Genomic DNA, 22,558 nt, shown 5'->3' with positions numbered 1-22,558 from the left:
TAATTAAATGTTGCTCAGAGTAACAGAGCGAATGGGACAATCCGTTCATTTGCACGGTCATCCTATTTGCCACATGAGGAAGGCAAAAATAGGAAAATGCTCGGTGGACAGGTGAGCAGCCTGGATAAACCCCACATGGCACTTCATCCAGAGAAGGGCAGCTCCTGAAGTCCTCCCTGCACAGGAAGGACTCGGCAGGGACACGAGTGCTGCTGCCCAGGGAACCATCAGCCCATTGCAGCAGCGTTTGTTTTCATGGCAGACACACGGTGCGAGCATTTCTCATCTTGCACAGACAAAATTCAGTCCTCTGAACCACAGGTGCAGTGTTGAGGACCACAGAATTGTAGGATGGTGCCAGCATCCCTGGGGCACGGGATCAGCAACCACCACAAGGCCGGAGCCACAGCACCACGTTGCTGCTAGAGGAGGCTGCCTTCAGCAGCTGAATTATTTTCCCAGCGACCTGAGCCTTTAAGTAATAGCCTTTCAAATTGCATATCAGAGTATTGGAGGTGTATGCATCAGGGCTTAAATCACATTATCAATATAGCGATGTGCCTAGGGAGCAGAGTTACTCACACTGAAGTCATTGCTGTGTTAGGAATAACAGTATTTAAAAGTCTAGTGCTGGATTAAGAAAATGACTGAGTTAATAGGAGGCTTATTTAAACCATGCGAGCCAGCTGAGAGAGCTGAGAGAACAGGATCGCTCCAATTAGCTCCAGAAATACATCTGTGTAATGTTTCCATCAGCTCACAAAGGAGAAGATAAAACCGTTCTGACACTGCCATGCACGCTGAGTGCCTAAATAACAGTTATTTTCTCAGGATAAGTATTGGAGGGTAACTATCAGCAGCTGCTAATTAACCCCCTCACGTGCCTCCACACCCAACTTGCTCCTGCCCTCTTTGTGCTGCTCCCCAAGACACAACCTGCACTGCTGGCCAGGCCCCTGCCCTTCCTCCTCCTCCTCCTCCTCAAAGAACAGAGCTGTCCCTGTGCCATTGCACCACCTAAGAGAAGTGAGCCATCTCAGCCATTTGCCCTCCAACTTGCTCCTCAACCACAGCTCCCTGCTCAGCTCCTTGCCCTTTGGAGCAGCAGGTGCCTCTTGCAGCAGGGAACGCCCCTGGGCCAGGTGCAGCACATCAGCATTAGGGCCAGGCCTGCAGCTGGGTGGGAGCAGTGCTGGGCTGATTTATTCCCCGTCCTGGCTATGGGGTGTGCTGCTGGGGGAAGGTGTGAGTGTTCATGCTAGAGGAAACGTGGTGTGGGAAAGAAGACTGTAATGAAACTTACTCCAAATATCCCAAGGGTAAGTGCTGTACGTGTTTCTATTATTTTTTGTGCTGGCTGGACTGGCCTAAAGGCTCAGTAGAATTCTAAGTAATGAGTAACGCTAAAGCTACCTTTTCCTTACTTGAAGGAAGATTTTACCAGTGTGTGTGAATAGAAGATATAAGAGAAATGAAAACCATTGCTTCTTATTTAAAGGAAAAAGGCAAGATTGAGGTTGGTTTGGAACAAAAGTGCATTGCATAAACATGGAGGGCCTTACATGCTGCCTGAAGCACCTTTTATGCTGCTGGGAAGACTGGAAGAGCACGAGTGTGCTTCTCTCCTGATTTAACGTGGTGGTGTTCTTGAAGATATATTGGTTTGAATTTAGGTGATGTATGGTGCAAGAATCACATAAGCATGTGCTATAATCTCGGTGTAGTCATTGCTATGTGCACATCATAAAGGATAAATAACTGGTGTCAAGTGCTCGTGTTCAGAATTGATTTGGAATTGGGCACAACAAGTGGATTCTCGGTCTCTTAATCACAGTTGCTGATGGATTTCAGTACAAAACAGGACGGCGCTGGGGTTAAAATGTTGCGCACGCTAATTTTTCCTTTCGCTGCCTCGTGTGATGTTTTTCAGAGCTATAACACAGCCGGGGGGGCTGCTGGGCCGTTGTGCGGGGCTGCCCGGACCCCCAGCCGGCACTAATGAGGGGTCAGGGAAGGCGCGTCGGCGCTTTGTCCGTAACAAAAGCGTTTGTAATCTCCGATCGCCATCGGATAGGTCTTTCTGTCTTGTTGCTCGGTGCTTGCGGGCCTCTTCCTTTTTATAGTGGAAACAAATGGAGAACAGTTTCTGCTTTGCCCTTTCCTGTGAGCGTGCTTCCTATTTGCGCGCTCTGTGCGAAGATATTTTTCTCAGCTGAGTCTAATCCTCCCCACTTGACTTTTTGAAATGCCAGGCATCTCGGTGATTGAAGACAAAGAAGCTAAAGGTGCCACAAGTGCCTCTAACGGCTGTGCTTTACCAGGCGGCGGCGGTGCGCGCTGGAGATGCGGGGCCTGCTCCCACCGCCCCGGGTCCCGCTTCCCTCGGTGCTTAGAGCTGCGTTGCTGGGTTGGGTGGAGTGCGATGCAAATTGCCCTACTTATCAACCACAAGACTTCATGAATATAGCTATAAAAATAATAACAAAAATGTCAGGAACTCGTTCTTCAGCAAGCTGGCTGAACAAACGAGCAATCTGTTTTCCACCTGGGAGATATCATCTACATCTAAAGAGAGCTCGCAAAAACGTTTTGTACGTATATCTAATTAGCTCATTCTTTCCTCCAGAATGCTCCCATTTGGGATGGGAGAGAGACGCTCTGACAACTCATTCGCTGTGAGTTAAGTCTGTGCGTTATCTACCTCTTACAGGTGGTGAAAGAGCGCTAAGGGAAACGGTGCTCCCCAGGCTGGGGGGTCCCTGGGCAGAGGTCCGTGGTGTGGGAAGGTCTGCGTGGGCTCTGCCTGCAGGCTGTGATGGCATCGAGGTCCTGGAGGCTGGCAGCCCCACATCCCCATGTATTCCTGGCAATGCTGCTGTTGGCTGCGTGTCACTGGGTAGATGGAGGAGGAGGGACTGAGAATCCTTGGCTAAACTGGTTGCTTTCGGATGTTTCTCCTTCAGCTTTTACTTGTTGATAAATGCACACTATCGTTTGTTACAAAGGCTGTGAGATGTTAGAATAGCATGGAAACTGCTCTGAGAGGGAGAAAACATTGCTTGTCCGGGGTGTAGGTGTGCAACAAGCTGATTGTCCCAATACGTGCGTGCTCCTCATTGCTGGCATCCAAGGGTTTCCCTTCAGGGCCCGCGGGGTACCTGCAGAGCGACGGTCAGTGCTGCTCTTGGTCTTTGTGAAGATTTGCCACAACTCTGAAACAAAGCCCGCAGGGATGAGAAGCAGCAGCTCTCCTCTCCCAGCGATGCTTTGCACATTGTGGTCCCTGCACCCTCAGGCACTCGAGCCTGGTGTAAAGCACAGACAGTCGGTGGGAGTCACTCAGAAGTGGGTACAGTTCAGTGGGTACAGCTTATTCAGTTTACAGATAGAAAGGGCAGCCGTTCTTAGCCAAAGCTTTAATTGAATAATAAAAGGATGATGCTGTGCAAGGAAAACTTTGCTCTGGTGGAAGTTCAAGCCCACAGCATCCCTAAAGCATTTATCTGCAGCATGTGGTGGTTGCAGATAAACATTTTACTTTAATTTTTTTCCCTAGCTTCTCTCCTGTCTCTCTGGAGCACTGCTTTAATGGTAGCTGGGAGGGGGGGCAGAGCACAGCTGTGGCTTGAGTGTCAGCCCAGTGCACACCTGAGACCCCTTAATAATTACTTCCAACCAGAGCAAAACTGTTTCAGAAAAGGTGAGTCTGCTATTTTACAGCAAATGTATCCTGTGCTCAACTTGGTACTTACAGAAACAAAACCAAAGGCAAGCTAGCTGCTAGCAGAGAAGAGCCCTTGATTTCTGTAGCCATTTCGCGGAACCCGTGGGTCAAATTCTCAGTTCTAGTTTGGGGCTGTCAAATGTGATGTGAATTTTTTCCTTTCTAAATGGATTCAAAAATCTGCTCTGTTTATCGCTACCGAATAACGTCTATGAGAAACCCTGGTAAACTACTTCTTAATGACCTGCTTAATCTAATAACTGTGGGAACAAAGCCAACAAAAAGAACCTTTTGTTTTGAACAATGGAAATCTAATATAGTGGTCTGAGCTTAATGACAGAAGTAATTTAGGTGTAAATCGCCATTCTGAGGAGACCAGGGTGCATCACAGTGAGTGCTTCTAGGACCTCAGGCAGTGCCCCAGAAGGACTCCTGCTCTGCAGTGCAGAACACGGCCTTCCTCGAACGTGGTGTCCTCTGCTCTTCGGGCTTTCACCTGATGCCTTTTATAGGCTACCTCATTTAATTTTCCTAATTAGCATGAAATACATAGAGATTGATATATTTATGATAAAATGAATGCAACATGCCACTGTACTCGTGGTTCACTCTTACTTTTAAATGGCCCAATAGAAAATTATAGTGAGTATTAATGCCCAAGAAGTTCAACTTTCTTGTCTCCTTTGCAGCAGAGCTTATTGGTGAGGGGTGTGGAGGAAAGCCCATTTTTCTCCAGCTCAACTAAGCAATGATGAGCTTAAAGGTCAATGTTCTGCACATAATGACTAGAGGCTGGCATGCAGCTTGCACAGAGCTGGTGTATGGCATGGCCTGAAGGCTCTGTGGGCAGCAGTGCCACTCTGCTTCACCTGCAGCTTCAGGTCATCAGCTTTCAAACATCATAGGATGCCTATGTTTGGATATCAGTCTTATTTGAGCAGCCTAGAACTGAGGCTTGATGTTGGTCAGTGGTGGGAAGCAGCTGTGAGCCTGTGAATCCCCAGTTCCATGGGAGACCTGCACTGTGGCTGGGAACCCTGCTATCCCTTCTGTCTAGCCAGCAGTTTTTTCATCTCGTTATTTTGGAGTGGGAAGTTGAGAACAAATTACATGCTAATTATAGCACTGCTTAGCATCTACCTCTTCAGACTGCTGCGCTCAGGAATGAGGCTGTCAAAGTGATGTTAACAAATGAGGATGTCTCGCAGGAAAAGAGCTCTTCCTTGTACACATCTTGTATGAAATCTATATCTTCTAAGGTATTATTTTGGCTAAGAAAATTATTCCTTAGTTTACTCTAAGGAAAAATATGTAAACGTTTATAGTAGAAGCCTACAACAAAGCACCTGGATGCCAGGGTGAGGTGTGTGGTTCTGTTAAGCACAGCTTGCTGTTGTGTGAACGCTGTCACAACGTCCCTGGAAAGAATGGTGTGAAAATATTGTGTTAGCAGTTCAACGGTCAAGGTGAATTCATGGTCAATACTGCATTGGCTTTCTGGGTAGTATGGTCATAATTATAAGGTCAAGGAAGACTCATTTGTTTTTCTTCAGTGTAAAGCTCTTCTTCCTTCCATTCAGTTAATTGGTTTTAAATTACACACGAATGTAGCAGAGGAATTAGGTATGTGTGGAAAGGTTAAGATATCTTCAGGTTGAGTTAAGCACTTAGACACTGCTGTGAAGTGCAGAAGTAAGGAAGGGCTGCTGGGTGCTCACAGCTCCGCGGGGTTATGGCTGGTTCTGCTGTGATGGGAGAGCAGGGCAGTGCGGGCTGTGCCTCATGGAGGTGTGCTGCAGCCTGGGGAGCAGCAGTGTGTGCCTCTTGTGTGAGCATGGAACTCTGGGCACAAGTGGGCACGATGTGCTTGCTCGTGCAGGATGAAATGCCTTTGTTTTGTCACACGCAGTGAGGAAATTGCCGTGTGAACTAGTTATGCCTTTGCAAATGTTTTTCAGTTCTGAATGATGGCACAGAAGGAAAAATGAGCAGTGTTACATAAAAGCTCTTGACTGGGAGGTTTGCTATCGGTTCACACAGGCATTTTCCGTTACAAAAACACAGCAAGGTGGAGCCTTGTACCTATTAAACATGGCAGTGGGAAAGCTGTTTGCTAGCAGACTTGAAGACAGATGTGAGAAGTGTGGCTGCTGCAGGCCAGCTGGGCCCAAATTGCTCTCTGAACTGCATTACAGGCTTTGGATAAAGGCCTCATTTCTAGTGGGCTCTGATCCTGGTTGAAGGGACTGTGATAACAAGTAATAAAAAATGGAAAGGTGAGATGTACTGAATGTGTCTGCTTCCAGGCTCTTAGAGCTAAGAATTAATGTGAAGATGGGAGTTTGTCAATTGCCATAAATTATAACAGTTTACTTTTCCTTATTTATTTTAAGAAGGTGGGGAGGAAGGGGAGAACCTCATTGTGGCCTTCCAGTGCTTGGAGGGAGCGGATAAACAGGAGGGGGTGCAATGTTTATGAGGGTGGCTGGTGATAGGACAAGGGAATGGTTTTAAACTGAGACGGGGAGGTTTAGGTTGGATATTAGGAGGAAGTTTTTCCCCCAGAGGTGGTGAGGCACTGGAACAGGTTGCCCAAGGAGGCTGTGGATGCCCCATCCCTGCAGGCACTCAAGGCCAGGCTGGATGTGGCTCTGGGCAGCCTGGGCTGCTGGTTGGTGACCTGCACACAGCAGGGGGTTGGAACTGGATGAGCATCGTGGGCCTTTGCAACCCAGGCCATTCTATGATATACAATTCTTTCATTTGCAAATTGAGTATTTGACCAGGAATGAACTGGGGCTTCTAAACTTCTGTTTGTTTTTTCCCCAAGATACAGTAAGTGCTGCAAAAGGCTTTCGTGGCTCAAACCTCAGCAAGTTCATAGTGGGCTTGCTTTATTAGCTTACAAGCTGCATGTAATGAGTGAGCTCTGGAGACAAAACTAACAGGTACAGCATTAGGGTGGCTGAGAGTGAGCATGAGCTGGAATACTTTCTGGAAGGCTGCCCCAAAAGTGCCGAGGTGGTGCTGAGGGCACAGAGCTGCACACCTCGGGTCTGTGGGAGCCCTTCTGCCAAGCCATGGGAGGGAGGAGGTTCTGAGCAAAGCTGCATTGCCTCTTCCTGTGCCAAGTTAAAAGCAGATTGCTATCAGTTTGAATGCATCTGATGAAAACAAACTTACTCAAGTGAGTTCCACGGAATTATTGTAGCAATCGTTGCTCACTTTGTAAGGCAGTGCTTTGCCACGCTGAACTTCAGGCGTTTAGAGACAGATGAATCTGGCTCCCTTGCAAACACCTTGCAGTTGTCAGTCAGAAGGGTGTTAGGAAGAAAACATGCCCTTAATTCAGTGAGCTCTTTGCTGCCAGCTGTCACCATAGAGTTGGGCTGGGCATGAGGCTGCTGCTCACCAGCATTGAGCTACCCGGAGAAATGTGCCTGTGTCAGAGCAGGGAGCAAAGGCTTTGTCCTTGTGAAGCAAAGCCTCTGTGCTCCTGCGTTTTCAGACCTGGTGTGCACTCAGAGCATGCCATGGTCTGTTACGCTCGCTGAAATTTCACTGCCTTTTTGTTTGGCTGCAGTATTCTTCAAATGCAGGGCAGAGAAGGCTAATGTGCTGTTGGCTTTATTCCCTAGAGGTGTTAAAGAGCCTTTTGGGTGCCCCATAAGTACTCTGCACTCTCACTTTTGCTCAGTACCCATCCCAGCTTGACCCTGTGCCGCTCAGCTCCCAAGTTTGACACTTGTAAAACGTTTTTCCAACCTGGAATTTGTGCTTGTTGGTAATTGTGCTTGGTACACCTGGATGTACGCAGGCTGAGCATCGCTCCCACTGCCCCTCTGCCTGATCCTGTTCTGTCTGCAGCTCTGCAGCTGCGACCCAGAGTTGCAGGAAAGCTAAAAACATAGCTGAGCATCCAGCAAATGGCAAAGCACACAAATGAAACCTTCGGAAAACTATCGTGCTAAAGCTGTTCACCCAGTTCCACAGGCTTTGTTCGCAGATGGTTTTATTTAGATCTATGAGTGGTGTAAAGTGATGAAAGCAAAACACTTGTTGGATAAATCACGGCACCAGAGCTGGGATTGTGTGAACTCTCCAATTAAACTTGACAACTCCTTAAAAAATTGAATCCCACAGACGCAATATGACAATTCCCAAAGTGCAGAACAAACGTGGTATGTTGGGTTCAGCTGTTTCCTTGCAGGACTGCCGAGTCAGCATCATGCTTAACTAGTAGAAGGTGAAGGAAAAGCAGTTAGCATGTTGACACCATATGTGCAAGTCTGTGTGTCACTAGGGTGCAGATTGAAGTAATTTGGAACTTAAACGTTTACCAGTGGGCTTTCTGTCTTGTAACTGATAAGGGCAGCCTCAGCAAGGTTCAGAAAGCCTTACAGTAACGAACAGCTTCTCCATTTAATGGATAATTTCAAGGGAAAAATGAAGCCAGGAGATCAGTTCTTACCTGCTACTGGACAACTGTCCTTGTGCTTCAAATACCTCTCCATTTAGTTCAAGTGTTTAAATTAAACTTTCCAGAAATTGTGGTTTGATTTCTCCCCAGGTATCCGAGGCGTTCCGTGCTGCAGTGAGTTGGGCAGACAAGTTTCTTATATTTGGAGAGCTTATGAAAAGGGAAGTGAGAAATGAATCGCACCAGAGGGGCTCAGTCTATTTTTATTAGCAGAGCAGGATGTGAATACAAAGATCTATAAGAACCACGGAGTCATTAAGGCTGGAAAAGCCCTCTGAGATAGCTGAGCTCAGCCCACCCCGTGCCCACTGCCCACGTCCCTCAGTGCCACATCCCCACAGCTCTGGAACACCCCCAGGGGTGACACCTCCCCCCATCCCTGGGCAGCTGTGCTTTGGAGAGGTTTTCCCCCAGCAGCCAATCTGACCCTCCCCTGGCACAGCGTGAGGCCATCACCTCCTGTCCTATTGCTGTTCCCTGGGAGCAGAACAGACCCCTCTTTCTGGGAGTGAGGGACCCAGAGCTGAGCTGCAGCCCCAGCAGTACAGAGGGATGCTCGCTGCCGCTCTGCTGGGTGGAGAGCACAGGCTCTGCGCTGTGTCCCTGTGCCCTCCTGTCCCCATCCTGCACATAGCCCTGGGCAGCTCTAGGGAAATGGAAGCAGAGAGGGAGCAAAACATGTTCAATATAACTTCCTATATCTAAGCATTATGAATTGGAGGGAATTGGTGTCCTTAGCAGGCTCTGCCAGGCGTCTGGAGCAGGACGTGTTTATTTTTTAGGAGTCAGTGTGCTTCTGTGCTGAAACAGAGCGATACCGAGGGCTGAAGAATGGACCCTCGTTTGCTTTTCATTTATTTCTAAATGGTCAAACCTCATAATCCGAAATGTGGTGATAAATGGCTCCAGAAGCGTGCTGTGTGGGCAGAAACCCCTCGGTTTTCTTTGCTTGAGTTAACTCTTAAGGATACATTGGTGCAGACTTGTAACTACGTGACAAAATAAGACACAGAGCAACTGTTACAGTTCCACGTTCTTCCCGTCCTGTTTTCTGAAACAGCCGTTGCCCCGTAAGAGAACGTGTGCAATGGGGAGAATGAATTTGCTCATCTGCCTCTGTGCAGTGCGGGGATGGATGCAGCAGTGCCTTCCATAGCTGAGCTCAGTGCCTGGGGAGGTGATGTTGATAGGATGGGAGCCCAGCTGGGGGCTGCCTATGGCTTGGGGTGGGACCACAAAGTCATAAGTGATGCCAATGTCATGGCATTGTCATGTCTAAAAACGCTCTCAAATTCTATGTGCTTATTGGAAAAAAAAAAAAAGCACTCTTGCAATTTAAAAAGTTCATTATTTATTGGTACTTGCCAAGTACTTCAGATAACAGCAACTAGAGCACTGTTTTCATTGGAGTTAGCCACAGATGCTGTTTTAGTGGGTTTGACATTGTGATGAAGATGTCCGGAATTTCACTTCATTCCTTTCCTCACGTTGGTAGCAGTGCAGGGACAGGAGGCTGTCCCCTAGTTGGCAAAGTAATGTTTTTCTGCACCTGATGAATAGTTTGGTGCAAATCATAGTGAAAAAGAGGAGAAAATGCAGTCTATCAGAGCAGGAATCACTGGTGTGCTCAGGTGGCTGGCACCTACCTCAGCTGGTGGTGGAGATCCTGCTTGCATAGTTTATATCTTTTCTACGCTTACTGCGCTTGCTGGGATGTGATGTTGATGTTGGAATGGGATCATAGAATTGCTAGTGCTGGAAAAGAGCTCTAGGATCCCCTAAGGTCAACCTGACCCATACCTCCATGCCCACTGACCGTGTCCCTCAGTGCAGTCCCTCCACAGCTCTGGGCTTTGACACTTACGTGCAGTTCAGTGCCTGCAGCACGCTGTAGGTCAGGCTGGCACTGCATGAGCGGGACGCTTGTGTCCGTGCTCCCAGTGATTAATGGCTGTAACCCACGCTTTCAAAATGCAAAAGCAATTAAATAAATCTTTTTATGTACGCTCCTTTTCATAGGAATCAATAGACACTGAAGTGTCTCTAAAGCCGTGTTTATCTTGTATTAAATCAGCCGTAATTGTAAAATCTTCCTGCAGCACCTGTTCTCAATTCACTGCTGTCCTTTGGTGGCAGCTCAGAGTGGGTCCCCAGCCCCGCTGCCAACGCCTCTGCTGGGCTGCGTGTGTTGCTGGTGTCCTGGCTAATGGTGAAACCTGAAAATACACATTCCTAAATACACATTCCTGGGGATTTGTTTTGAGCACTGAGCTTCCAGCTTCTCCCTCGCTGACCGTCCAGGCTCTGGACTCAGCTGGAATATCTGCATGTGGTGCAGAGCAACCTGCTCTGATAGGAGGAGGGCACGGGTCAGAAACAGTGCACTGGGTGTGGTGGAAGGTGGGAGTGTTGTCTCCTCCCTGCTGAGCTGCCTGGCCCTGAACATCACAGTGCTCCATTACCTGCTCAGGGCTCACCGAGCACTTGTAGGACAGATACCGGAAATAATGAAATACTTCTGAAATCGCTTACTTTATAAAACAGCCAATATGGATTTCTTTTTTCTTTTTGAATGCTATTTTAGTGCGAACTGGAAATTGCATTTAAATGAATGTTTAGTCTGAGCCATTGAGAAAATCAATACCAAAGCTAACAGGATCTCCTTTATACCATAGCCAGCTCTCTTTGGAGATATGGCTGGAGCTCCAGAAACAAACACCATTGGAGCCCTTCCCTGAATTCTGCTGACAGCTTTGTGTTGCACATTGGAACCTGTGGTGCTCAGCTCCCAGGTCGGCCCATACAGCCAGGCTCTGGCTTCGCTGAGTGCCATCCCCACCCCTTTCATGCAGACACTTCTGCCCTTTATTCAGCCCTCTGGGACTTTCTAGCTCTCCTCAATTCATAGGATCACAGAATGGCCTGGGTTGCAAAGGCCCACAGTGCTCATCAGTTCCAACCCCCTGCTGTGTGCAGGTCGCCAACCAGCAGCCCAGGCCTGCCCAGAGCCACATCCAGCCTGGCCTTGGATGCCTGCAGGGATGGGGTGTCCATGAACTACCTGGGCAAAATTACTTGCTTCTTTACAACATGCTTAGGATTAATTTCATTAGGCTCCAAAAAGTGCTTCATATCTTTCAAACCTGTTTATTTCCCAAATTTGGCATTGGGGCTGAACTTCTGCTGTTACAAGTAATTGTGTTATGCATCTGGTCCTGACCCAGAGGTGTGTTTTTTGTGGCAAGTTAAGTTAAAACAGAGAAAAGAGCACTTTGCTCTGACCCCCTCCGGGCCACCATCCAGGGGGAGCAGATCTGCATTTCCCTTCATCCTTCTCTTCTCGTCCCCTCCCTCAGCAGTGGGGCCCTGGAGCTGGAAGCAGTGCAGGCACAGTGCTCGTCCCACGTGCCTCTGTTGCTTAGAGTGACTTAGAGTGACCGTGCTGCTATTTAGTAGAGCGTCTGCTTCAGGAAAAAGAGAATACACAGCACTGCTTTGCCTTAGCAAGTGATTGACTTCTTCATGGGACACCTACAAACTGCAGTGAGCTCTTTGCAGCCCGATGCTTGGTTTTATGCTCTCTCTGGTCACAGCAGCAGGGCTCACTGGGTGCAGCTGGCTGTGCTGTGGGTCTGTGCCATGGGGCAGAGGGCTTTGAACTCGGCTCCTGCTCTGCCCACAGGGAAAAATGACACGGGGCCTCGGTTGTTGTTGTTTTAAATGAGAAATGCTACGTTACAGGATGTTGTTTGGTTTTCTTTTTTTAAGAACTGCTTCTGTGTTTATTTCTCTTCACATGGCAACAGCTTTGTGCAGATCTGAGTTCTGGCACCCAAAACAACTCCAGGACATGGAAGCCTTCACATGATTTCCATTATGTGCTTTTGGCATTATGTGCGATGTGCTTGTTGGTTTGTTTTTTTTTTTAAAGCAATTCATCTTCAGCTCTGTTCAGAAACTGTTTTTATATAGAGAGATAATGTTGATAACATCAAATGCTTTTCTGTACTCCCAGAATATGAATGTGTATGATACGATATGGGCACGTATCGCTTTCATACTTTCCTGACACTCCTCTTTGAATGGCTGAAGGCTCAAGGAAGCTCATGGCATCCCCCAAACCTATATGAGCTGACTCATCGGGTGCCCGGTTCGCTGACTCCATAACACACATGGTTTTCATGAAAGCGTGAAGCAGCAGCTCAGCCCAGCACCCAGGGAGTTGGAGCAGCCGTCTCACGCAGCTGGGGATGAGGCTGCCTGAGCTGTGCTGGGAGGGGAGCACACAGCAAACTCTGCCATTACGGTCCCATGGAACGCCCTCCTCCGAAGGACAACTGTGTGCAGGGTGCTTTGAAATAGCTCTTCCACGTTGCTGTTGCATTGCTTTGATAAATAATTCTTTGTTTTTAGGAAATGGTCTGATAGCTCTGTGTGTCCAGCCTTTAAAGGCTGGATTTACACCCAGTGGAGTGGGCTGTGGATTCCAGGGTTTGTTGGGGTTAAAGCAACAAAGCCAGCTGAGAACTTATGTCTGAGAGTGGGTGAGCTCACTCTGTGGTGGGAAAGCTGCCATCTTCAGGGCCACGTAGAGCAACAGGCTGAGGTGCAGCAGTAGGAGCATCTCATCTCATTTTCTCCATGTCCAATTTGCATGGAGGTGTGACAGGACCCAAATGATTTGGACATGACTTTTCAATATGTAGTTTATGTAATCTAGTTCATGAATTCAGCAGGAGAACCTGGGAGGTGTTGGTTTCTTTGCAGTCTGAACTCTTAGAAACTTCTGCTCTGCGTTACTGCATGCTTTTGTGTACTGGAGGCTGCAAGTCTGTCTGTACTCCCAAAATACAGCAGAAATCCTACAAGTCTGAAATTGGAACCGATAGAAATATCAATGGCTTAAAAAAAAAAAAACCTGCTTATACATCTGTACTTCTCTTCTTGGCTAATTAGCAGACTCCTGGTAACAGGGGAGGAATACATGAGATGTGTCCATATGTTGCTGTAATGAAGCAGCTCTGCAGCCCAAAAAGTCCTTGGGCTCTCTGCCTCTCATCTGCGCCCTCCAGACCCGCGCTGGGTTTAGGTTTCCCCACTCACCGGGGCTCCCTGCAGCAGCTCGGCTCCCAGCCTGGGGGGCTGAGGCTCTCCCCATGGTTGCAGTGTTCAGTCTGTAGGCTCATCTGCACCAATGATCCAATCATGTTAACTTGCTCTAACAGCTTATGCAAATGTGACAAGATTCAAGTTGTTGACTTAAAGTAAGCAGTGCAATTTTACTGCTTTTCCCTGAGTGCACATCACAAAATGCTCTTTTGGAGTATTTATGCTGACAGTTATAATCCCAGAGATATCAGTTCTTCCTGTGTTGTTCAGAATTCCCATTTCTTCTTTGGATCTGTTGGACAGAAAGGATCTTGCCTTACTTAACTACTTAGAATATGTTCGGTTGCTTTCTGTAAACCAGTTAAAATCTTTTCTTTTTCAACCAATTCTGAGAAATAAGTGATGCTTACTCATTGATGGAAACTTACATTTTTATACCAAAGTGTGTTTTGGACGTGTTTGCCTCGGATGGCAGTTCTGGAGAATGCTCAGCTGACTTTACTGGACTTATCTTAAACACTCTGGTTGCTTTCTCACTTTAATAACATTAAAGGAGCTTACAAGTTAATGTTGCTGTGAAAGGAAAGTGTTCCGCATTTTATTGGAATGATGCGCAAGTCCCAAAGCTGTGTCAGCAGACAACAGCGCACACATTTGCAGAACTGATTATTTCTGGTTCCATCAGCTCTGAGTGTGCGAGACCTTGGGTGTCTTCTCTGGCCACACTCCTGATGTTCTTAGTTAATAATACATTGCATGTGTTTGCACAGATATGTGTCCAGGCAGCAGGTACACTCTTGCTGAAGTACAATTGCTTTTGGAGTGTGGACTGCAGAGAAGAACTGCTGGAATTCAGCGTCGGTGCAAGATGCAGTCACACAGGCTGACCTCTCCTCACCCCAGCCTCCTGCCAGGAGCCGTAGGGAGCAATAAGGTCTCCCTGAGCCTCCGCTGCCCCATGTGAATTCTGCAGCTCCCTCAGCTGCTCCCCATGGTTCTGTGCTCCAGACCCCACGCAGCATTGCTGCCCTTCCCTGGGCAAAGTCCCTCTGAGGCTGCAGCGGATCCCACCCCCAAACCCTGGGCCCTCCCTGCCGCTCTGTCTCCTCACATTCCACAATCTGACTTTTCTGCTCTTTTACTGGATCCTCCAGCTCCAAGCTGGACCCCGTGCCTGCTGCCTTCCCCCTGCTCTCTCCATGCCCACCACTGCCCTGCAGGGCTGCCGTCAACAGCATGGCCATGGGAACGTGGGAGCAGTGAGATTCCACTAAAGCAGGTAGCAGGCACTGAACAGGCCCACGTATGGATTGCCAGAAAGCAGACATGGGACTGTGCTTGCCTACGTAAATACAGACCATTTGCCTTTAAACTAATGCTGTTCTTAATGGATGTGGGAGGGACTCTGAGAAGAGAAGGGGAAAACAAACAAAAACAGAAAGGCATGGCAGTAAATCAGGAAGTAAATAATTTATTCTTCTCAGAAATAGATCTTAAAAATTGCATTTCATTTTTTTTCAATGAGAGATGGATGCTATTAGGCTTAGACACCTGTTGCTCAAAATCTAGACTGGGAGAGAGCCAATCCTGGACTTGCATTTGGTCTACACAATACTCCTGCTGCTGCCAGCAATGAAAACAAATTACAGTCTCAACCAGCTGCAGGAATTTACTGAGGAATAGAAGTTTCCGTGCTCTCTATGCGTTCTGAGGTTTATTTTAAACAGAAAGCAAACCAACAGTAACCAGCTCTATTTCCTCCTGCCAACCCTCGCTTAATGCGAGTCGCACTTGCTTTCCTTCTCCTGGTCTGGTATAAAATCACAGTTACTTTTTACCTCTCAGGTCTTCATGATGGTTGCAGAGGGCAGCATCTAAACCTTGGAGATGAGTAATAACTGGATGATGCCAACTAGATACCACAGTCACTGTTCTATTTCAATGCTGTAGAAAAGCAGGATATCTTCACAAAAGACTATTCAAAACTTGTATATTTTACTGTTTTTCTTTTTCATATTGAGCATGCTAGCTTTGTGTGGCCAAGGACGCAACAGAATGTGCTGTGGGCCTTCACTTGGTCCCCTTCTTGTCATTTTAGGGCAGCACCCACAGGCAGTATCTGTTGGAGCTAGCTGGCCTTCTGAAAGCACGTGTTGTAGAAGGGCGTTCTCAGGCCTGTGGCTCAGCACGGCGCCGGCTCCTGTCTCTGCTTATAAAAAGGAGCAACAGGTACAGCTCACGTGAGGCTGTCCCTGAGGGCAGTGGGCTGGTGGCCCTGCAGCTGTGGCAGTGGGGCGGCAGGATGGTGCTGGCTGAGCTCAGCAGCAGCTCATTGTGTCTGCTTTGGCACACAGCGACAGGGAGAGATGCAGCATTTCTGTTCAAAGAGATTTGGGTTCTTTCCTTCCCTAATTATAATTAAATGATATTTAATTACAAGACTTCAAGTGAATATTTGCTCCATCTCATTAACTGATGAGATGAATTAATGGCCGAGGGTTGGAGCTAGGTGATCTTTAGGGCCTCTTCCAATCCCCATCGTTCTACAGTTTGTTCTCGGGCTCCGTTCTGTTTGGAGCATTGTTCCCATTGTGCTCAGTGCTGTGGATGGAAGCATTCTGGGCTCCTGGATTTGGGTGTTGCTGTGTGCACCTCAAAGCTGCTGAGCGAACAGCAGCTTGCTGCTACGTGCAGCTGTGCTGTGAATGGCGTTTCCCAGTGTTCGTTATGCAGCCTGTCATGTGCAATGTTCTCATGTTTTGTACCTTTTCTATTTGTGCCTCAGCTATATTCAATAATTTTACAAGTGTCTGCAGCTCTAAACATTATTTTGAGTTTTATATTCAAATATATGTGTTTAGGCATATAAATGTCCTTGTCTTCTATTGCATGCTGCAAAACAGCAATTTTCTCTCCTTAGAAGCTTGGTGGCTTGCAGGCTCTAGTGCTGAGGGCAAGTCCTTCCATAGGAGCCCACCTCTGGCTCCGTCTTTCTGCTTGCAGTGTGTGAGGAGGGTGAGCCTCAGCCATCCCCTGCTGGAGCTCAGCCTGCCTGCAACCCCTGCTTAGACTAAAATCACCAGAGTCCATTGAAGGTGCCAATGCACAGACAAAGCTGCGCAGGAGCGAGGTCACCCTGCAGGACCCCAATCTCCTCTTCTTAAGGCCATATTTGCTAATGAAATATGCTTGGTGCCAGTGCCTCTCCTATAGGCTCTGTGTCCTATGGTCCCTACATTCCTCCTGCTTCCCTCTGCTGTGCCCATTTGGTTGATCCTCAGCGTCCTTCGTGAGAGGTGTTGCATGCAGTGTGCCATCCCCTCTGTGTGGGGCTTCTTGAGGATGGAAGCAACAACTAAGAGGACAAGAGCTGTGCATGTGAGTGTGGGTTTGTTTTCCATCTCCCACTCGAAGGATGAGGGTTTTCTTTGGGAGTCTCACTGCTTTGGGGAGATAAGGCTGAAGTGCCTCGTGGAGGCTGGGGAGAAATTGAGGACTTGTACTAATGCTTCTAGGATTAAGAATAGATTGAATGAGGGAGTCAAGGGCATAGATGGGGACAGTTTTCCACATAGCCTTCTCAAAGCCTTACATGGGCAGTTTGTCTTTCTTCTCCCTTCTCCGTTGGTTGCCCTTAAGAATTTACAGCACAGTTAATATAACATGTTTGCTACTGAGGACCTGCAAGTTCAGAGAGCTGGATTCCTACTTTGAGTACTGCCCCTCCAGCACTGCTGAGGCCAGTGCCACTGTGTGCCAGCGTGGGGCCGGGGCTCTGTCCTGACTGCACGCAGCTGAGGAGGGGGATGTGTGTGAGCTGGAAGTGTGCTACTAAACCATGCCTCTCTTCTGTACAAGAAATGATCAGGAATCTCTCTCTATATCTTCAAGAGGAATGTTAAATCGCGCTCTCTCTGTATTCATATATGTACATATATATATGTGTATATATGAACAAATGAAAACCAGGATATCAAAGTTCAGAAAACTGTTGCATATGGATAATGAATGAAAACTGCAGAAGAAGGGTCTGTTGTGATCTGCCAAGTCTGGTTTTGAGTAGCATTCCTAAAAGTGGGAAGGAGCTAAAAGAGAAACCTCGTAGGAAAAGCATAACTGCCAGCAGGGTTTCAGATGATCAAAGCCTTCCCTTGAAAAGTCTGTTGTGAGATGCTGACGTTGTGTCGCATCTCTTTGTGCTGTTCCTGAAGTAAAACCAAAATATCGTTGATTTGGGGATGAGAACAAAATTTTGCCTTGCTTTAAATAAATCTAGAAGACTGAAACATTGCTGCTTATTAGGAGTTTTCCCCCTAAAATATGTATCTTAACTGTTGAGATGCAGTGTTCATTACTGCGGGCAAAATGAAATCTGCACGCACTGAATTGCCTCTGGCTAGCAGATACATTTCTAGGGTACACAATATTTTAAGCAGATAGCACAGAACAAGTCTGCAGGCCAATCTGTTTGCAACTAATGAAGTATTCACAGAATGCTTCCAGCAATAGAACTGTAACAGAAGTCACCTGCCGCTCACTGAGATGCATGCGAGTAAGTTTTAAACTGTGATCTCTATGGCAAGATATTTGGAATGCAAGTACAGATAAATTCAAACTGAGTTATTGCAAAGATCTCTGGACTGGAAAGTCAATCAGTTGAGTATACTTTTTAATAAGTTGATAGATTTGATGTCTGAGAACCATGGTTTGTAAAGAACCTGAGTTTCAGATGGCCTCGAATCTGAGCTGGGTCAAGGTAAGACTTCAGCTTCATTTCTCTCTCCGTAGTGTGGGATTGGTGAGAAATGCTGCTTTTCTGTAAAGAGCTGTAAGATTTTCACAGGAGTGTTAACAAATACTCCTGAGTTGGAGGGCCCTGCCTTAAATAATGGCTTCTTTCACACCTCCCAAGGACTTCCTTTGAAATCTGTGGCACAATACCAAACAACAGAGACCAATCTTGCTGTAGTGTGCGGTCCCAATAAAGAGCACGTCTTCCTCCGTTGTTACAGGCCTATTTTTTTAGCTGTGTCTCAGTGTTGCTCCGCACCAGAAAGGCGGCTCTAAGTCCCGGTAGCTTCAGAAAAGCCTCTTCTGTTTTTCTTACTTGTGACGCCAGCCTGACTAGATCACGTCTAACTATTATTGGTAAGAGCGGCCCCAATAAATAGGAGAGAGATTTCTTAGCTCATACGGGTTAGAAGATTAAGTGGGAGAAAAGAGAGTGAATGACCTCACTTGATTTGTTCTCCAGCTGCTGCTGATCAGATTCATTGCTGCAATTCATGTTGTAATGGCCGCTGGGCACAACCTGGAGGAAGCCACTGATGACTTCAGACTGAGCGAGGGTGTGTGTGACCGTCCACACTGAGCGCTCCAGTGGCAGAGGAGTTCTGTCCTCCGTCAGATTTCATTGATGGGGGCATTAAAATTCAGAATAAATGCAAACATCTGGAATCATGGATGCTGAAACCCAGCTCTTTTGATTCCTCCCCTCCCCTTTTGATATCCCGATCCCTTTCTTTTAACTTCTCCTTTGTTCCAGACCTAAAGTGGAGGTTATTAGGGAACCCAGCTGCAGATGTACCTCTGTGATTTGCTCTCTTTGAAGAGGAGCTCAGTGCTCCCCTGCAATCCTGGGTGATCTGAGGGCAGCCCAGCCCTGAGAGTGTTTGCTGAACATTCTGGGGCACCCAAATAAGGTGGGCAGAAGTTAGCAACACTGAGATTTTTCTCTGGTGTTCATGATTATGACAAGTAAGATTATGCAAAATACCTTTTGGGCTTTGAAAGAAGGTATTGTTATTACCATCAGTTATCCAGCTGTATGAAGACAGCTGAAAAAAGTACACATTCCTGTTCATTTTAATAAAAATATATTAAAACACTCAGAGGAGATGTGCCTCTAACCTGAAACACTGCAGGAAGCCGTGCAGATAGCTTGTTTTTAAATTTAAATTGATGTGGCTTCAGTATTAGGATGGCTTGGCATTAATGGCATCTATAATTATTAATGTTTCTATAAATACACAGGCTTTTTTGCTTTTATCCACACAGACACCTAATGTGAAGGCAATCGGTTTCCTAATGCTCTCTTCACCTCATCTGCCAGTGCTCTGTTAAGTACCGATAGCATCAGAGCAGGTAATGAACTCAGCTTTGGAGAGATAATGGTGTTTGTCACGCTGACAAATGCGAGGACCTCATGGATAGTTTGTGTATTGCTGCACAGTGGCACAGGCATCTCGGGGCAGAGCTCCTGCATTTTCGGCCTGACACCCAGAGCAGATGAGTACTGGGGCAACGGGATGACAGGGCTGTGGTGTTTTGGAAGAGGTGGAAATGCAGAACGGCAGCAGCACGGAAACAACACGTTCCAAATGACAGCAGAAGACAGAATGAGAGCTGAGAATACGGCTGCTCTGTGCCTCTTCGGAGCCTGTGAGCTCTTGAGAGGTCAGCCAAAACCCGTCGAAGTGTTACTGCAGTCCGGTATCTGTGCGTGGCCTTGATGCATGTTGCAGTGTGTTGTGCTGGAGCTGTCAGTGCCCCTCAGTGCCCAAACACGGCTGTGGGATGGTATCACACCAAGCAGTCCTACGGCCCTTTCGTGCTGACCTTCCTATTCAGATGAACTCAGCTGCTGAAGTGTTACTAATTGCGATTTAAAGACATTATTGGTGGTATAAACCTGGCTGTTATGCAGGCAGCATCTTGCCAAGAGATGATTATCTCCTTTCTCTCCCAGTGCCTTGAGCGTAGATAAGGAGATCTGCTTGTTGCCTGGCTGAAGGATGGCGCTGCTGACGGGAAGCCGATTGTGCAACGCTCCACCTGGCACTGAGCTGTTGGTCAATAAAATGCAACAAATCAGATTGGAGTTTTATGGGATTAATCTCTAGCAGCTACCACTAACTGCTCTACCAGATCGTGTTCCACTCTGATTGTTCCAGCAGTATCTGAGCTGCCACTGTGGCAAGCAATCTGTTACAGCATCGTGCAGTCATCTTACCTTGCCCACCTACTTGTGATGGTGGGAGTTCCTCTGTCCTTGTCTGCATCGCTCTCCCCTGTCCTGCTGCAGAACTTGCTCCTCTTGTTTGTACGGTTTCTGCAGTGATGCCCTTCGTGCTTCACAAAGTGCTGTGATGATGGCAGTGATTCTCAGAGGGGCTGCCCGGTAGTGAGGACCACGTTGTGTATTTTGAGTATTATTTTCATCAGCCTCAGCGCCGTGGCAGAGAGGGATGCTCAGGGCTCGTGATCCTGCTTGGCAGTGCAGCATGGGCAGAGCCATGGGAAGCACAAAAACCTGCTCTGCTCTCATTAGGGATCGTTATCAGTGCTCACCTCCCCACAGCTGCACCCAACCTGCCCACGCCTTGAGCACTCTGTGTCTGGAGCTGAGCTGAGGGTGTGACTGTGGGCAAGGGCTTGCAAACCCGTTCAGAAGTGACTCTCAAACTTCAAAAATAAATTAAAAAAGAATAGAATCCCGTATTGATTGCTTTCACCTTATCTATTGCACGTCCCTGCAAGGAAAATATCATCAATCAGAATGCTGAGATGAATGTAGTTTTTGGGTTAAATTCCAGTGTTTTCAGTTTCACCTCATTGGGATGTTTCCTGAGTGAGGCGATTCTTCTCATTGCTGAGAACTGCTGATTCTTTCTTAGCTTTTAAAGCAATAATCAAAGCCACAGGATCAGAATCTTTATTACAAATATTGTTTTGTAAAATGTTATTCCTGGGTAAGTCCTTCAACATGAGAAAGGAATTAACTCGTCACAGAGCTTATTAAATGATGGATATTTTCAAAATGGATTTTGCCACTTATTCACACTTGAAATACATATTGATGCCAAAGATGAAAATCTTTCTGAAATCTGAGGAGGAAAAAATCAGTTTGGAAATTCACCTGTCAGACACTCATGTTCAGTGGCATCCCAAAGATGAACAGAATGTCACTGGCTGTTAACCCAAAGGGGCCCAGGGAGAGTCTGGGGCCTTCAGGCACCTCCTCTTCTGGATGGGGAGAGCTGGGGGGTTTGGCTGCCGTGCCCTGCATCTCAACCTTGACATCCAAAGGGATGTGCAGAACGATAATAGTGTACTTGTTGTGTTTCAGACAGAAACACACATGACCTATTCAGGAACAGTATAACATTTTTCTCAGTGTCAATTCCTAATTAATGAAAGTGAGAAGACAATTATAACAAGTTTTTTCAAGAGGAAGAAGTGGAGGGTTTTGTTGTTTGTAAGCCTCTCGCTAGGATCTGCTGCACGAAGAGTAGTAAGATGATGGTGTAAAACCAACAGCAGGTACAGCTGACCGTGTGATAGAAGAGCCAGTTCACAGGTTCATGCTACAGCTTGCTTAATTAGATCACATACAAAGTGCTGTTTAGGATCTGAATAAAAATAAATATACCAATATTGGAGCTGTGAACTCAGAGCATGTTAGATTGGATGATGCAAATCATATGGCATAAAGCACTGCCAGCCCACCGTGTGCCTCCTCATCTGTGCAGCGCTGGTGATGCATGGTGCAATGTGTGCAAGCTGTGCTGTGTAACCAACACAGTGTAACAACTCTCCACAACATTTTTACTTAAAATTATGGCATTTTTCCTACAGGTGCCAATAAAGTTTTGATTTTTATTTTTTTTTTAATCAAATGCCTGTTTTTGTTGAAAATCAGTGTCCATGAAGTTGCAAGCCAGCTCTACTTGTGGGACCCGCCTCTTGTTTCAGTCAGTTCTTCCCACTGAATCACTCTGTGCAGCCTTTGGAAAAGGGGTTTTATGTTTCTGTCTTTTTGCAGCACTGGCAGTTGATAATTATTGTGCTGACTTCAATGCTTCATAAATGCATTGCAGTGACTATTATTGTGGTCAGGTCATCTGCACAGTCACAAATGGTAGATTTAAATGTCTCCTATCAAATATGCTTTGGATTTATTCAACTGAAATGTTAACCAAACTCGAGCGTTTAACTAGAATAATGAGAAAGGTGGGAGGCCTGGGTTTTCTTTGCCTATAGAAACCACAGTTAGAACTCTTTCTTTTTTTCTGATCGCTTTGCTGCTGTATTTACATTTGCTTTTTTTAAGTAGTACAACACCCTAATTTAAGGGCTGACAACCTAATCGTATGTGATTGATAAGCTTATTTTGGGTGAGTTACCAGAATTCACACTGAAAGCTGTTCTTTTTGGTGTGTGGAAGCAGCTCCTGCAGTACAGCA

At 46.8% G+C, this 22,558-nt stretch overlaps 1 long non-coding RNA gene across 1 annotated transcript; it reads left to right on the top strand.

Annotated features, from left to right (window-relative positions):
• The first annotated feature begins 1,213 nt into the window (after nt 1–1,213).
• Nucleotides 1,214–21,480, top strand: LOC109369289. Its single transcript, XR_002118185.1, has 2 exons — nt 1,214–1,319; nt 19,371–21,480. It is a non-coding gene; the product is annotated as an uncharacterized LOC109369289 (long non-coding RNA).
• The last annotated feature ends 1,078 nt before the right edge of the window (nt 21,481–22,558 follow it).

This window comes from Meleagris gallopavo, chromosome 10, assembly GCF_000146605.3.
Source record: "Meleagris gallopavo isolate NT-WF06-2002-E0010 breed Aviagen turkey brand Nicholas breeding stock chromosome 10, Turkey_5.1, whole genome shotgun sequence".
NCBI lineage: Eukaryota > Metazoa > Chordata > Aves > Galliformes > Phasianidae > Meleagris > Meleagris gallopavo.
The sequence above is the reverse complement of the archived record's forward strand: the minus strand, read 5'-3'. Positions and strand labels throughout refer to the sequence as shown.